This window comes from Podarcis raffonei, chromosome W (genome assembly GCF_027172205.1).
Source record: "Podarcis raffonei isolate rPodRaf1 chromosome W, rPodRaf1.pri, whole genome shotgun sequence".
NCBI classification, from domain to species: Eukaryota; Metazoa; Chordata; class Lepidosauria; order Squamata; family Lacertidae; genus Podarcis; species Podarcis raffonei.
In genome coordinates this window covers 2,007,664-2,021,425 of record NC_070620.1, presented here as the reverse complement: position 1 = coordinate 2,021,425, position 13,762 = coordinate 2,007,664, and the positions used below count along the sequence as shown (strand labels likewise).

Genomic DNA, 13,762 nt, shown 5'->3' with positions numbered 1-13,762 from the left:
CTTCTCAGGGAGGTTGGCATCATGCAACAAGGTTTTTAGTCCTTGCAGCAACGTTTGATTTGCTCGCTCCGCAAGCCCATTCATCCATGGCGATCTAGGCGTTGACAAGTCATGCTGGATTCCCTTCTCAGTCAGGAAAGCTTCAAACTGCTGAGAAGTGAATTCCCCGCCTCGATCAGTAAACAGATAGCCGATACGTTTACCGTGAGCATTCTCCAACCAAGCACAGAATGCCTTGAACCTAGGAAACGCTTGCGATTTCTGCTCAAGCATAAACACATGAATGTACCTGGGAAAAGAATCAATTAGAACCATGAAGTACCTTGCTCCTCCCAAAGAGGGCGCAAGAGGACCAACCAGGTCTGCGTGCACTAGCTGGTAGGGTTTGGAAGCCTGCCTGCTAGACTCCTTGCCTTTTGGAGCAACCTTCACCTTGTTCTCTGCACAAGATACACATTTCATGTGAAATTTACAGGGTTTGATGTTCAAACCTTCAACCAACCCAGGCATCTTGGCCAGTGCTTGCCAAGAGAGGTGACAAAATCTTCGATGTGCATCGTGAATGCATCCTGCATGAAGAACCTTGTTTGTTTGTGCAACACAACAAGAATCAGCATTAGACACAGCAACAGCATTGTCATCATAAGTTATACAGAATAAGCCATCCATCAACTTTGCATGCAAAATGTCCTCTTTGCCTTTCCTGATGACACAGACAGTCCTCTTGAAGGATATCTCAAAACCATGCCCAGTCAGCTGTGGGACACTAAGCAAATTGTCCGCAGCTCCTGGAACAAAAAGTACATCTCTGATGGTAGTTTGCAGACTTGCAAGTTTCACAGTCCCAACTCCTGCAATTTGCAAAGTCCTTCCATCAGCCAGGTGGATCTCACCATCTTGAGGTGTGAAGGAGATAAACAGGTGCCTGTCTTTTGACAAATGGCGACTCGCACCAGAGTCGACGACAAACCTGGCCTTGGCCTTTAGAGCAGGTTTGCTGGCAAGCAAAACCTTGTTTTCCACCGGCGTGGGCTTTTGCAGCTTGCCCCCCTGCTCCTGGCCATCAGACATGCCTTTAGCCTTTGGTGAAGCTGTGCCAGCAAACAAAGCCTTGTTTTCCACTGGCGTGGGCTCTTCACCCTCCCTCTGCTTCTGGCCATCTGCAGGCATCTTGCTCTGTTTACCTCTGGCCTTCCGGCCTCTGCAAAGGCGATGACCTTGGTTCTCACGAGAAACAGAGCTAACAGCTGCCGACTCCTTGGCTCCCCCTGGAGGCTGGAATGCTGCCTGGGATGACGTGACAGTCTGCTGCCCCTGCAGCTTGCAACCGGTGCCCTCAGCATCCCTGCTTTCACTAGCATTCTGGGAAACAGCCAGGACCTCCGATGCAGTCAAACTCTGGCCTGGGATGATTGGCAGATGGGCAGCTTTCAAAGCATTCCACATCTCACGTGCCGTCACGTTGCCAGCAAGCGTTTTTAATTCCTCCAGAGAGACGGACAAGACTATTACGTCTATGGCCCTCAAATTCTGGGCTCTCCATTTCTCTGACAGAGGAACTGGAGGGGCTTCAGACACAGTATGCCACACTCCAAACTGACGCAGCAAACTCTCACACCATTTTGCCCAGGTCTGATAATTGTGCCGATTTAACTTCGGGCACTCAGTGGCCTCAGAAGCTTGGAAAAACTCCATTCCAGCTTCTTGCTTGAGCCGTGAGCCTTTATGCCTTCAAAGACGTCTTATCTCGGCAGCTCATTAATCACGATGCCTCTGGCTCGGCTCCCAGGCCAATTAGCCAGCCGGAGTTCAAAGACTCTCTTGCGCGGCATTCAGAAAAGCCTCTGCTTTCGCTTTTCCAACACATACCTCAGCAGTCTGTCGCAGTCTTACTCTCCTGTAAGTGCCGTGAATCTGGGCCCGAAACCAGTTGTAGCGATACTGCCAGGGAGACAAAGTCCATCATAGCCCCCAAGCCGGCTGCCGGACGATCCATCGACCTCCCGTAGACAGGCAATATCAGCAATTAGCGACACGAAGCCTCAGAAATAGATTGCCACATTCTTAGGCTGGTGCACACTCTATCAGCAGAATTCACACAGCGAAAGATGCACAGCAGGAGAGCATATTTCCAAGTTTATTCAGTGTTGATCAGAACAAAGAAAAACATGACCGCCTGTTTCGGTATGCTCAGGCAACAAAAAGGAAAAACGAAAGCAACGACACAACAGAAACATCCTGTGAGACAGGAAATACGCAGGCTGTGACACAAACATCCTGCTCCCTTTTAAGGTGGAACGGAAATATCCTAACAATTTTGACACGTGTGAGGCAGGGGAAGATTTTTACCAAGCTGGACCTCAGGGGAGCATACAATCTGATTAGGATAAGGGAGGGGGACGAATGGAAAACGACCATGTTCACCCCCCTGGGGGCCTTCGAGTACTTAGTCATGCCATTTGGATTACAATCGGGCTCCGCCTGCTTTCAAGGATTCATGCACCACGTGTTGGGGCCCCTGCTGTACAAGAATTGCGTAGCCTTTTTGGATGACATCTTAATCTATTCGGACAATGAGAGGCAACACGTCAGAGACGTCAGGGAAGTGCTACAGAGACTGCAGAAGCATCAGTTGTGGGTCAAGCTGGAAAAATGCCAATTTCACGCCAGGGAGGTCGAGTTCCTGGGATACAGGCTGTCAGACAAGGGACTAGCCATGGATCCGGGCAAGGTAAAGGCAGTGCTGGAATGGAAAGCCCCCCAAAACAGAAAGGATGTGCAAAGGTTCCTAGGCTTCAGCAACTTCTATAGGAAGTTCATAAGGAACTTCGCTCACTTGACAGCGCCCATAACAGATTGTCTTAGTAGCAAAAAGAAGTTTGCGTGGACAGAGGGAGCGCAGCAATCCTTTGAAAAACCGAAGAGGGCGTTTGCCTCGGAAGAACAGCTCCTGCATGTTGATCCGGAGAAGCCCATGAGGCCGGAGACGGACGCGTCCGACCGCGCCATTGGAGCGGTCCTTTTGCAGCCCGGGGACAAGCAGAACTGGATGCCGTGTGCCTTTTTCTCAAGGAAGCTGAGCAAGTCAGAACAAAACTCCACAGTGTATGACCGAGAACTGCTTGCCATCTATGCGGCATTTCAGCAATGGAGACATCTGTTGATAGGGGCGCGGCACAAGATCCAGATCCGAACTGACCACAAGAACTTGGAATACTGGCGGACCGCGCGAGTGCTCAACCAGAGACAGATCAGATGGTCCCAGGAGTTCGCCAAGTTTTTCTTCGAGATCCGATACGTGCCGGGAGATCCGATACGTGGCGACGATTTGGCACTAGAAGAAATTTTACTGGAGGATAAGAGCTAATTTTGGGAGCTGAAGTGCCACCCCCCCCCCCCCGGACCTGGGAGTGATCCGTGAGAGAGCCTGTTGAAAAGACATTGAAGAGTTTGACAGCTGTCAAATTAGCTGTCAAGACGGAAAAAGAGAACTTTGTTTCTGCTGCTTCTGCTGGCTATATTTGTTATAATTTGACTATACTTTGTTGAAAATAAGGAAGAATAAGATGGCAGTGAAGGCCGCTAAGAAGTCTTACTTCTCGGCCTCCATTGCATCCGCTAGCTCTCGCCCGGCGCAATTATTTAGTATAATTAGGTCTTTAACGTCCCTTGAAGGACAGCCAAATTTAAATAACAATCTGACACACAGCTGTGAGGCATTTGCGAGCTTTTTTGCGGAGAAGGTCCTGTTGCTCCGCCATGACCTTCCTGCCAATTTGGACACAATAAATGAACTGGAGGCCCCTCGACTGTCCTCGGGTCCAGTATTGGACCACTTTGACCGGATATCTCCAGCCGATGTGGACAGACTCCTCCAAGCTGGAAAGCCCACCACCTGTCCTCTTGACCCGTGCCCGTCATGGCTGATTAGAGCGTGTCCAGATGAGGTGCGGGCCCCCCTGGGGGATATCATCAATTTGTCCCTTGGCACCGGGATATTCCCAGGGGAACTGAAGGAGGCAGTGGTGCGTCCGCTCTTAAAGAAAACATCATTAGATCCCTTAGATCTGTCCAATTACCGCCCGGTTTCGAATCTCCCATTCCTGGGTAAGGTGATTGAGAGAGCGGTTGCTGAACAGCTTGGTAGGTTTCTGGATGAAACATCGGCTCTCGATCCATTCCAGTCCGGCTTCCGCGCTGGTCATGGGACCGAGACGGCTCTGGTCGCCCTAACAGATGATCTCCGCAGGCAGCTGGATCGAGGCGGGTCAGGGCTGCTGATTCTTCTAGACCTGTCAGCAGCCTTCGACATGGTCGATCACGAACTCCTAGACCACCGCCTTGCCGACGTGGGGATCCAGGGCACAGTCCTCCAATGGCTGCGCTCGTTTCTCTCTGGTCGGGGACAGAGGGTGGCGCTTGGGGGGGAATTGTCATCGCGCCACTCCTTGGTGTGTGGAGTGCCTCAGGGTGCGATTCTCTCCCCGATGCTTTTTAACATCTTTATGCGCCCCCTCGCCCAGCTTGTTCGGAGTTTTTGGGCTGGGTTGCCATCAGTATGCCGATGACACCCAACTCTATCTGTTGATGGATGGCCATCCTGACTCGGCCCCAGACACACTGACCAGATGCCTGGAGGCTGTGGCTGGATGGTTACGTGGGAGCCGGTTGAAGTTAAATCCTTCGAAGACAGAGGTCCTCTGGCTGGGACGGGACGATATGGGATTGAGGGGGCAACTCCCATCTCTTGCGGGGGTGCAGTTAGTGCCAGCACCGTCCGTTAAGAGTTTGGGTGTAATCTTCGATACCTCCCTCTCTATGGAGGCGCAGATTACAGCTATAACAAAGGCGGCATTTTTTCATCTCCGCCAAGCTAAGCAGTTGGCCCCTTATCTCTCTCGCCCTGACCTAGCGACGGTGATCCATGCGACGGTCACCTCCAGACTGGATTATTGTAACTCGCTCTACGTGGGGCTGCCCTTGAGACTGACCCAGAAACTCCAGCGGGTGCAGAATGCCGCGGCGAGACTCCTTATGGGGTCTTCGCTGCGAGACCACATTCATCCGGTGCTATATCAGCTGCACTGGCTCCCGGTGGAGTACAGGATCAGGTTTAAGGTGCTGGTTTTAACCTTTAAAGCCCTATACAGCCTAGGACCCTCGTACCTACGGGACCGCCTCTCCTGGTATGCCCCACAAAGAAACCTACGGTCTGCAAATAAAAACATCCTGAAGGTCCCAGGCCTCAGAGAGGTTAGGCTGGCCTCAACTAGAGCCAGGGCCTTCTCGGCTGCGGCTCCAATCTGGTGGAACGCTCTGTCAGAAGAGACTAGGGCCCTGCGGGACTTGACATCTTTCCGCAGGGCCTGCAAGACAGAGTTGTTCCACCAGGCCTTTGGTCAGGGCGCAGCCTGACTCCCTCCTCTGGCAACCTGCACAGAGTTTTGCTTAATGGTTGCCATTAACTTGATTTTAATTAATTTTTATAATGAAATATTTTTAGAATGTTGGTTTATTTGATTGTTTGATTATTTGATTGTTGTTAGCCGCCCTGAGCCCGGCTTCGGCTGGGGAGGGCGGGATATAAATAAAATTTATTATTATTATTATTATTATTATTATTATTATTATTATTATAAGTGATACAAACTAATTTGACTTTCGGATTTGAACTGGAAGGAATACTAAGTAACCAAAATCCCTCTAGAGGGGATTTTGGGACATTACAAGAATGGCTGAAGGAGGGAAAATTCAGGCTGAATTGGACAGAGTGTTTCTTCTCTTGGGAAAGTTACAAGGCTAAATTGATGTTTTGGCTATAAATGTTGCAACTCTGGACTTAACAGTAAACAAATCCATTGAATTTGATAAGGAATTGACTCAGGAAGCCCATGCAGCTGGACAAGAAGAGAAACTTGAGAGTTCTGAGAGTGTGAAGAAAGAGATATATGTTGTTCCTGAGGAAAAGGAAGGAGGAGATGTAATGTTACAGAAAATAAAGGAGGGCCAGAGGCCTGACATGATGGTTACAAAGGAAAATAAGAACTTGATGGTGAAAATTTGGTCTGAATTGGAGACTGAAGAATGGAGAGATCTCCTTATGTGGAGATCGGAAGACCCAAGGATTACAAATTTGATTAAGGTGGAAGTTGGAGCTTTGGGGACATTTGGACTTGAAAGGAGTAAGAAACAAGATTCAGGCTCCACTTTTAAGTATGGAGGTCTGGCTGGAAGAAACATGGACCCTATTGGACTAGTGCTTCTCCGAGATTTGGTGCTTAATACCAAGGACTATCAAAAAAACCGGCAGAGAGGAACTGAGAGAGAATTAAGAGCCTCGGACGTGAGATCTCCAGGCTGATAGTAGATTGATTGATGGACGTTTGTTGGGGATTGAAAGCGGGAAAGGGGGGGTGGAGTTTAGGAATCCAAAGGGTGTATAATTATAATCTGTTTTGTTTTTACTTTTGTTATCTGTCTGAGAATTGAGGAAATCGTGGAAGGGAATTTAGGCCGACTTTAGAAAAAGGTTTTAAGAATAAGCACTGATGTATCACTATTGATGTTTATAAGGCAAAATTGGTTTATTAAAATGAACTAAATATAAAAAGGTTAAAAATTAGGGATAAGAACTTGTTGAACCAACAATTTGAATTGGAATACAAGAGGGGGAGGTGTGGGGAAGTCAGGGAAATATGTTATTGAAAATAAGGATTGTGAATTCTATGTGTTTTTAAACTTTTTTGTTTTTTGTTTTTTGATTTTTTAATGTATTACAATGGAAAATTTTAATAAACATCTTTAAAAAAAAGAAAGAAAATTGTTGGCCTGGCAATTAAAAAAGAGACAGAAACAAAACACGATCACAAATATTGTATTGGAAGGAAAATCTGTGGAAAACCCTGGAGATATTAGAAAATGTTTTCAGAAATATTTCAAATAACTGTATAAAAAAGGTAAAGAAGATAAAGATAAAATTGAGCAATTTCTTAGGGCAAATGAACTGCAGAAAATTCCTGGAGATAAAAGATCCCTACTCAATGACATGATTACAAGACAGGAGGTTGAGATAGCAATAAACCAGATGCAATTGGGCAAAGCCCCAGGACCGGATGGATTATCTGCCAAATATTATAAAACCTTTAAAGACTGGCTAATTCAACCTTTGGCAGAGGTTTGTAATAAGATAATGAGAGGGGAGAGGGCACCTGAAACCTGGAGTGATGCTTACATAACCCTGATACCGAAACCAGAGCAAGATAGATCAGATGTAAAGAATTACAGACCGATCTCATTACTTAATGTGGACTATAAAATATTTGCAAATATTTTAGCTAATAGAATGAAAAAGGTCGTAACAGATTATATACATAAAGACCAGGCAGGTTTTCTGCCTGGAAGACATATGAAAGATAATATCAGAAATATAGTTGATATTTTAGAAAGATTAGAGGCTAAAAGAAATTGTAAAGCATTACTAAAGTTTATTGATGCGGAGAATGCCTTTGACAATGTATCTTGGAGTTTCATGACACAAAATTTAGAAAGTATTGGGGTTGGTCAGGAGTTTTTAAATGGTATTAATGGGATCTACCATGAACAAAAACCTAAAATCATTGTTAATAATGTGGTATTAGAGGAAATTAAAATTGAGAAAGGGACCAGGCAAGGGTGCCCACTTTCCCGTCTATTATTTATTTTGGCCATGGAGGTATTGCTGAGTATGTTGAGGAAAGAAGAGAAAGTAAAAGGCATTGTAGTAGGGTCTAAGCAGTATAAACTAAAAGCCTTTGCTGATGATTTGGTTTTAACTTTATAGGTTCCAGAGACCAGTGCACCTAAAGCACTGGAGATGATTCAGGAGTATGGGCAGCTGGCTGGTTTTAAACTAAATAAGAGCAAAACCAAAGTATTGGATAAAAATTTAGATAAAGATGAAAGAAAAATCCTTATAGAAAAAAACAGGCCTGGTTTTTACGAAGAAGGTAAAATATCTGGGTGTGAATTTAACAGCGAAGAATTTGAATTTATATAAGGATAACTATGAGAAACTATGGAATGTAGTAAAAAGAGATTTAGAGATATGGTCAAACTTAAAATGTTCACTTATGGGTCAGATATCGGTGGTAAAGATGAATGTATTGCCGAAAATGTTGTTTTTGTTTCAAACCTTACCCATTATTGATAATGTTAAATATTTTAAAAACTGGCAAAAGGCCCTGTCTAAATTTATCTGGCAAGGGAAAAAACCAAGAATTAAGTATAAACTACTTACGGATATAAAAGAAAGAGGGGGTTTTTCCCTGCCTGATTTGAAGATATATTTTGAAGCTGCGGCCTTCTGCTGAATTAAAGACTGGATTAAATTAGAAAATGAAGATATTTTGGATTTGGAGGGATTGGTTGGCATGCATATCTCTGGTATGACAAAATAAAGGCCCGTAATGGTTTTAAGAATCATATAATTAGGAAAGCGCTTTATAACGTATGGAGTAGATATCAGGATCTTCTGGTAAGAAAAACACCCAAATGAATTTCACCAATGGAAGAACAGGCACAAAAAAAGTTAAATATGGAAAATAAGTGGTTAAGATATTCAGATCCATTACTAGAAGACAGTGAAGGATTCAAATTAAAACCATTCGAACAAATAAAGGACAAACTGAATTGGCTTCAATATTATAAGATTAATGAATTATTTAAGATTGATAAGAAAAAAGGTTTTGCAACTGAAAAAACCAAATTGGAAATGGAGTTGTTAGATACAAATGTTAAGAACGCGTCTAAAATGTACAGTTTGTTATTGGAGTGGCACACAAAAGATGAACAAGTAAAATCAGTTATGATTGATTGGGCACAAGATGTGGGACATAACATAATGATGGAAGATTGGGAGAGACTTTGGAAAAAAGGGGTTAAGTTTACTGCATGTACGATGTTAAAGGAAAATATTATGAAAATGATGTATAGATGGTACTTGACCCCTGTTAAACTGGCTAAGATTTATCATAACTGTGATAATATATGTTGGAAATGTAAAGAAAAGGAAGGTACTTTTTATCATATGTGGTGGACTTGTCCCAAAGCAAAAGAATTCTGGGGAAAAATTTATAATGAATTAAAAAAATTGATGAAATATACATTTAAGAAGAAACCAAAGGCCTTTCTCCTTGGAATAACAGGTTCTGAATTGCCCAAAAAAGACGTAAAAGTATTTCTGTATGCCACAACTGCTGCACAGATTTTAATAGCCAAAAAATGGAAAACACAAGAATTACCAAGGGTAGAAGAATGGCAGCTGAAGATGATGGACTTTATGGAGCTGGCTGATCTCACCGGGAGAATCCGCGACCAAAAAGAAGAAGAAAAGCAAGAAGACTGGAAGAAATTTAAAGACTATTTGAATAAATATTGTAATATTAAAGATTTGTAATTACTTGAAAGAACTAATTAGGCCTAGGATTAAATTAGGATTAAATAAAGAAATAAGAAATAGTAGGACAAGAAAAGTTAGGAAATTTGATTATAACTGGAATATTGTTATATGGAATAATGATACTGAAAACTGCTACATTCTATTACAAGGAAATTCAGTTGGAAGAGGTTAGAGGAAGTCAAGTAATATGTTTATGAAACTGGAGTTTAATTACCGTATTTTTCACACCATAGGACGCACTTTTTCCCCTCCAAAAATGAAGGGGAAATGTGTGTGCGTCCTATGGTGCGAATGCAGGCTTTCGCTGAAGCCTGGAGAGTGAGAGGGGTCGGTGCGCACCGACCCCTCACGCTCTCCAGGCTTCGCACACCTCTCTGCAAGCAGCGGGAGCCCAGCGCAGGGCTCCCGCTGCTTGCGGAGACTTGCCTGCATGCTGAAGCCTGCGCGCGCTGAGCTCAGCGAGTCCAGGCTTCGCGGACCTCTCCGCAAGCAGCGGGAGCGCTCCCGCTGCTTGCGGAGAGTTGCCAGAATGCCGAAGCCTGCGCGCGCTGAGATCAGCGCACCCAGGCTTCGCGGACCTCTCCGCAAGCAGCGGGAGCGCTCCCGCTGCTTGCGGAGAGTTGCCAGCATGCCGAAGCCTGCGCGCGCTGAGATCAGCGCGCCCAGGCGTCGCGGACCTCTCCGCAAGCAGCGGGAGCTCTCCCGCTGCTTGCGGAGAGTTGCCAGCATGCCGAAGCCTGCGCGCGCTGAGATCAGCGCGCCCAGGCTTCGCGGACCTCTCCGCAAGCAGCGGGAGCTCTCCTGCTGCTTGCAGAGAGTTGCCAGCATGCCGAAGCCTGCGCGCGCTGAGATCAGCGCGCCCAGGCTTCGCGGACCTCTCAGCAAGCAGTGGGAGCACTCCCACGGCTTGCAGAGAGCTGCCTGTTTGGGGGCTGGGGTCGGGGGAAGCTGGAGCTTCCCCCGCCCCAGCCCCGCGCCTGGGGGGGAAATAATTTTTTCTCCTTTATTTCCCCCCCAAAAAACTGGGTGCGCCCTATGGTCCGGTGCGCCCTATGGTGCGAAAAATACGGTAATTAAATCTTTTTTATATATGTGGTGATATATGTGGGGTTTGTAGCATTTTACTTTCTTCATTTTCTTTTATCTTTTATCTTTTTTTACTATTGTTTTTTCTTTCTTTATTATGTTATAGTTATGAAACTCAATAAATATTGGGGGGGGGGGAAATGCACTTTTAAAAAAAATACAATCTAAATCAAATCCCTTATGAATACACAGTGGAAGTGAGGAACAGGTTTAAGGATTTAGATTTGGTGGACAGAGTGCCTGAAGAACTATGGATGGAGGCTCGCAACATTATACAGGAGGCAGCAATGAAAACCATCCCAATGAAAAGGAAATGCAAGAAAGCAAAGTGGCTGTCCAACGAGGCCTTACAAATAGCAGGGGAGAGAAGGCAAGCAAAATGCGAGTGAGATAGTGAAAGATACAGGAAATTGAATGCAGATTTCCAAAAAATAGCAAGGAGAGACAAGAAGGCCTTCTTAAACGAGCAATGCAAAGAAATAGAGGAAAACAACAGAATGGGAAGAACCAGAGATCTGTTAAAGAAAATTGGAGACATGAAAGGAACATTTCGTACAAAGATTACCAGAATAAAGGACAAAAGTGGTAAGGACCTAACAGAAGCAGAAGACATCAAGAAGAGGTGGCAAGAATACACAGAGGAATTATACCAGAAAGATATGGATGGCTCGTACACCACAGGTAGTGTAGTTGCTGTCCTTGAGCCAGACATCCTGGAGAGTGAAGTCAAATGGGCCTTAGAAAGCACTGCTAATAACAAGGCCAGTGGAAGTGATAATATTCCAACTGAACTATGGTCTGAAGCTCAACATCAAAAAAAGGAAGATCATGGCCACTGGCCCCATCACCTCCTGGCAAATAGAAGGGGAAGAAATGGAGGCAGTGAGAGATTTTACTTTCTTGGGCTCCATGATCACTGCAGATGGTGACAGCAGTCACAAAATTAAAAGATGCCTGCTTCTTGGGAGAAAAGCAATGACAAACCTAGACAGCATCTTTAAAAGCAGAGACATCACCTTGCCAACAAAGGTCCGTATAGTTAAAGCAATGGTTTTCCCAGTAGTGATGTATGGAAGTGAGAGCTGGACCACAAAGAAGGCTGATCGCCGAAGAATGGATGCTTTTGAATTATGGTGCTGGAGGAGACTCTTGAGAGTCCCATGGACTGCAAGAAGATCAAACCTCTCCATTCTGAAGGAAATCAGCCCTGAGTGCTCACTGGAAGGACAGAGCATGAAGCTGAGGCTCCAATACTTTGGCCACCTCATGAGAAGAGAAGACTCCCTGGAAAAGACCCTGATGTTGGGAAAGATGGAGGGCGCAAGGAGAAGGGGACGACAGAGGACGAGATGGTGGGACAGTGTTCTCGAAGCTACCAGCATGAGTTTGACCAAACTGCGGGAGGCAGTGGAAGGCAGGAGTGCCTGGCGTGCTCTGGTTCATGGGGTCACGAAGAGTCAGACACGACTAAACAACAACAATGTTAAAAACTTGTCTAAAATGTATAATTTATTATTAGAGTGGCATACAAAGGATGAACAAGTTAAATTTGTGATGATAGACTGGGCATGTAATGTTGCACATAACATAATGTTTGAAGACTGGGAAAGGTTGTGGAGGAAAGGGGTCAAGTTCACTGCATGTACGATGTTAAAGGAAAATGTTATGAAAATGATGTATAGGTGGTACTTAACCCCTGTAAAAGATTTACCATAAAAGTGATAATTTATGTTGGAAATGTAAAGAAAAAGAAGGTACCTTTTACCATATGTCAGCCATGGGGTTGAGGATGGAGCTGCCAGCGCCTCTGCAGCGCCTTCCCAAGGCTGTGGAGCCGAGCCGGGGAGGAAGATGGACAGGGAGCCGCTTTGTAGCGAGCAGAGGGATTCTCTGCTCCCGGCAACAGCGGGGGCGGAGGCATCATGTGGCCTCCGTATGGGGCTCAAGTGTCGCCGCGCCACAGCACATGCGCCCCTGGGCAGTTTGCTGAGGGCCGTAGGGACAGCGGCAGAGGGTGAAGTTGACCGCCCCCTGCAAGTGCGATGGAGGAGGGGCGGCAGCAGAGCAAGGCTGCCTCAGCGGCAGCGCCTCACTCACCGCCCTGAACATGAGCAGCGTGCGGTGCAGCTGTTCCCGGACTTCCACTACTGAGCCCGGTGCCCCTGATGGGTAGGTGCTGTGGTGCAGGGCGCCACTAAGCCAAATGGAAAAGATGTCCCTGTATCTAATAAATAATAATAATAATAATAATAATAATAATAATAATAATAATAATTTCACCCAATTTATCCCATTCAAAACATCAATAACACAGTGTTTTTATACGTATAGAGTTGCAGTAAAAATGTGATTATATCTAATAATAATATTTAAAATAATCATTTCACTGTCAGGGCCACAGAAACCTCTCTTCCGGAGCAGCTGCCAGCCCAGGCAGAGAGCTAAATGCAGATAAGAGAGGTGGCCATGGAAACTCACTCCCAGGAAGTAGGCAAAGGGTCCTCTCCCAAGCTAGAGAAATCTACAGATAGCCTTTCAGAGATGGCAGGTCAGCCTTTGAGTATTCCCGAGTGTAGAAATGGGGGAGTACAGGATAGGGGGCAAACTACGTCACAACGTGCTAAGAGAAGGATCCTCCCATGCTGCTTTCATCGAAAGAAAAGCGAAGCTTCGCACTCAGTCGAGTCATCATCTTACAATGGAGACTGACCCCCGGGAGTGGAACTCTTGGCAATCTGTAATCTTTTTGGAATAAAACCAACCTTTTAATGAACTACAATCACTCGTGCTTCACTGCTGCTACATTCACCCCACCAATTTATCCCATTTAAAACATCAAGAACATAGTGTTTTTATACGTATCAAATTGCTGTAAAAATATGATTATATCCAATTATTGTTATTAATTATTATTATTAAATAGTATTAATAACATTAATAATTAATATTATTTTTATTTTTATTTTTGTTTGTTTGTCATTTTCTCACCTGCCGAGAGTCTGACGAGGAGCATGAGGAGCCACCCAGGTGTCGCTGATGTTGTAGATGAGGGTGCAAGTCGACTCTTTGCTCTGGTTGGTGATCTGGGCGAGGAAAGAAATGGGATTAGATTGGCCAATATTGGGAAAAATTGGGACAATAAAGATAAAAAATAACCTTCCAAAAACCTTTCGGATTCGAACCCGTTCCCCAAAGCTTCTGGGCAGAGAAATGTCATGGAAGGGGATGCCAGCAAGGCTG

General features: G+C 45.2%; 1 pseudogene; it reads right to left on the bottom strand.

Moving 5' to 3' along the window:
• Positions 1 to 13,762, bottom strand: part of LOC128406108 (H(+)/Cl(-) exchange transporter 5-like) — a 101,911-nt pseudogene that overhangs the window by 44,768 nt on the left and 43,381 nt on the right.